At 28.1% G+C, this 4,365-nt stretch overlaps 1 protein-coding gene across 1 annotated transcript in view; it reads left to right on the top strand.

The window, feature by feature from the left end:
• LOC102673319 (zinc finger and SCAN domain-containing protein 22-like) overlaps positions 1 to 4,365 on the top strand; it is a 29,003-nt gene that overhangs the window by 13,821 nt on the left and 10,817 nt on the right. The window lies entirely within an intron of this gene.

Raw genomic sequence — 4,365 nt, 5'->3', positions numbered from 1 at the left:
AACTTTTTTTTTTTTTTTTTTCAATTTTTCCATCTCTCGTTAATTTTTCGTAGACTTTATTTTTTTTTCATCGTAACTTTTTTGAATCCTTCTTCCATTTTCTTTTTGTATCGAAATTTCTAGGAACTTCTTCGCGTATCATCTTCTACATTAATATTTCATCTGGAAAATCTGAAATCTTTCGAATTGAAACGATATTTCTAAATAAATTTTAATCTCTTTGCGTGATATTAGCAAATCTTTTTATCAATTTTTTGGATCATAATTATTTTTACTTATACAAGAAATACCATGGATAATTTACCCACGTAGAAATACAATTTATTATTTTATATTTCTAACATCTTCTCTGTTAAATTATTACGAGAGATGTTTGCGTATTTTTCCAAAGCAATATCGTTTTATAAACGCGCTATAATCTATAATATATTCGTATATTAATATAATTTGAAATTTCGAAAAGAAGAAATTCGTTTCATTTTATATGCATCAATCTAATGCTCAACCCTCGTCGTCCATCCGATTTCCGTTGAACAGGCGACGTAGCTGTCGTCGATGGAACAAAATTACGCTTATCGGCGTGGCATGCACGTATACCTGGGTGTAACGAGCGATACCGAAAAACCCGTGCTGTCGTGGCTCGTCCTATAGACCGCGCCTTTTTGATCGACGTGGCGCGTGCATGTTAATGCCCAACTATATACGTATACGCGCGTGTAATAGAACGCATCCTCGGACAAACGCGATGCACGCGTCCTCGTCCCTCTTGCTATATAACGTGTCTAATACACGCGTGCACCTATGTACCTATCGTGAACGCTTCCTGAATGTCATATGTCTGTGAATCACGCATGGTCATCGTATAGTTCGCCGCTCTGCAAATTTATTATGATAGAAGGCTGTGTTTTGTTGGATAGGAGAGTTTGTGGGAGGAGGAGTATATAGAGAAATGAAATTGTAAAACGATTATTGCAAGTAAATATTGAATAATTAATTAAGTAGTGATTATTGTTAATTTTTATTGGATTTTGTGGTTGGGGAAATATTTTATATCTATCGTATTCTTTTAAAATCGAAGAATTTTAATTAATTGGATAAATTTTGTTTCAATTGAGAAGATGAGAAATTTATCGAGGAAAAAAGAATTGATTCGTTTTTCTATTTTTTTTTTTTTTTTGGTTTTTAAAGTGATGTTATTTTAATAGAGTAAATTTAAGTAAATGTAAAAGTAATAATTTAAATAAGTGTATAGAGTAAATGTTTTAATATATGTAACGAAAAATTCTTTAATAATACCATTTCTTCATTTCTATACGATTGAATGGTATCTACAATCCCGCAGACAATGATTTTCCTACTTAGAAAAGTTGCATATTTTACGAAGATTTTATGGAAAATCGTCAAATGTCGAAACGTCAAGGTAATAAACGTTTCACTCTTTATTACTTGATAAATTATAGACAAGCTCATAAGGGGATAGAATCGATTGACCAAATGCATTAGTATATTAGGGGTGAGAATATATTAGTACATTTTTATAATTGTCATTCAATAAAAATGAACGATTCATATAAAATATTTACATCTTTCATTAATATATTAATATATAATAAATAATTTTAACATATAATTTTTACAATTATAGGAATACAAAAAAATCGTAATAGAATTGAAAAATAAAATATAGAATAAAATTTCTTCATACAAAATTAGTTTTAGAAAAAATTAATTTATGAAAATATATATATATATTTATACTTTTATAATACTATCTTAAGTTTGTGAAAAAGAGTATAATATGAGATGCATCTTCTATGCTTCTTAATTTATTCCAAATAAGTTTACCTCTCAATCTCATTCTCTTATATTTCACTCCATTCACTATAAATATATCTCAATGATTATATTTTTTTATTTATCGTAAAGCGATATTAGCAACAATATAAAATACAGTGAGAATATGTAAAATGAATGAATGCACAAACAAAAGTGTACAGTCAATTTAATCTAAAATTAAACCTTGATCTCGCATGGAAGATATTTTTAAGGTCGATTTAATCGCGATGAAGAAACGAACGGAAGAAGATATATATACGAGTGATGGGAAACGCGCTGTTTGTCACGGTCCGGGGGAGTTTCCGGTTAGGCACGTGGCCGCCACGAGGATCGCCTCCCTTCTTTATATAATTAGCATAGGCATCGCAAGGGTTGAACGTGCGAGACACCTTTTTATCCATCCTTTCCAAACGATTTTTGCCCCCGTTTCACGGAACAATTATTAATGCAAATTTAATCGTTCCTCGACGCGATTTCTTCCTATTGATTCATCGTTAGGAAAACAGCGGGCAATTTATGACCGCTTTTAACGTTCTCCCGAGGTAACGTGGAGTGAGCTTTGAATTAACTTCGAATTTACGATGAAGTAACGTGAAATATCGAATCGTCGATACGTTGCAACATTTATATATTCCAGGAATTGTTCATTTTTAACAGAGATGTATTCATTCGAAGCTCGAAAAAGTTCAATCTTTAATTTTTAATTAATATTGATATTTATATTGATATTGATATTGATATTTTAATTGATAACAAATGATTATCTGATTGGCTGTTTAAATTTTTTGGAATTTTTTGGAACATGGATGCTAGAAATTCAATATATAATTTATAATTTTTTTATAAGTATTTTATAGAATCACAAAATTTAATAATAAAAAACATAATATTAGAAACATGTGTTCATTGGAAAAATAGTGGAAGTTGAAAATGAAATGTAAAAGAAATATCATATATATAAAATTACGTTTTCATAGTTTCTTGATAATTACTTTTACATATTTCACGTTTTTAAAAAAATTTCGAATATAAGATATTAAATTTAATAGCAATACGTTCATTAAATAACATGACTATGAATATAAGTTGAATTTTTTATGTAATCTATTGCAATTATTACTAATAAAACATCTTAGAATATTGGTAAAAATTATATGCAAAAAAAATGAAATATTTATTATTTTTTTCGAAATATATCGATAAAATATTAACGATATAATTTTACTTAAATTTTCCATTTCCAGATAATATATTTTTCACGCTATCAAAAATTTTTTTAATTGCGATAATTGCTCTCATTATAAATTAACAAATATCTTTAAAATTTAATGTTTATCTTAAATATTTAATTATTAATTATTTCTTCATGAATCGACATTTAACTTGTTATTTTTATTTATAAAAAAAATAAACAATATCTTCATTTTCACATGTATCATCTTACATTTTGATAAAGCAACATATTATCAATGTACAAAATATATAAATGTGTAACACTTACTCGATTTATATTACCAATTCACTTTTACCAAATAACAATTTGCATTATCAATTGATTATCATTCGAAACGAATATGTAAAACATTATATTTATATACGTAGTATCTAAGTGATTATAATTTACAATATTCGAATGACATGACAAAAATAAATGTAAAAAAACGTGTAATAGCATAATCAAATCCGTTCAATTTCAATTCAAAATTAATTTACGAAAAAGAAAATCATCTTAATTCAATGAATTTCGATTGTTAAAATCTCAAGAAAAAAAATTATAATTTTCGAGTTGTAAAGATTTCTTCTCGTCGAAATTTTTAAATGAGACGAATTTAAAAAATAAAAAATTCGATATATTTCGTATAAATACAAAGATCAAATATTACGTAAAGACTTAAAGAAAGAAAAATAATAATTTCTCTTAAATTAAACTCTTAAATTTTCAATTTACAGAGGAGGCTCGAGTTAAAGAGATTCGACTGTACATATTTCAAATTATAGAGATTATTACATTAATCTTCTAGAGATTTCCGAATAATAATTTCGTGTACACGAAACTATTACATTTACAGCGATCCATTAGTCTACAATTCACTGTCCACTGTCGGAAAATTCCTGTTTTTAATTTCTTGGTCAAAAGTAAAACTCGTTTGTTGTTCGAAAACTTGTAGTTGTCGCATAATTAACGGTTAGATAAAATATGTCACGACTCATTGCGTAATCTATAACCCTGGAGTATGTGCATCGCACACTTGCAGTGTTTTCTTTTCTTTTTCTTTTCTTTTCTTTTCGAACCGTGCCACGGAATCGCGTCAGTTTCGAATGTATACCTGCACACAACCACACGCTTTTCGATATGTATGCTCCTCTGGTTTTCGCGGAATTTCGATAAAAGCAGCCTTGGCGGATAATTGCACTTAATTATCGGGGAATTATAAAAACACCACGTGGACGGATATCGAATTTTAATGGGTCGACAGAAAATAAAGTGGTGTGAACACAAAACAAAATAATTGAAACTAGTTTATTTTA

The sequence above is a fragment of the Apis dorsata genome, unplaced genomic scaffold (genome assembly GCF_000469605.1).
Source record: "Apis dorsata unplaced genomic scaffold, Apis dorsata 1.3 scaffold_88, whole genome shotgun sequence".
Taxonomy (NCBI): Eukaryota; Metazoa; Arthropoda; class Insecta; order Hymenoptera; family Apidae; genus Apis; species Apis dorsata.
Note: the sequence above shows the minus strand (reverse complement) of the source record. Positions and strands in the feature narration are given on the sequence as shown.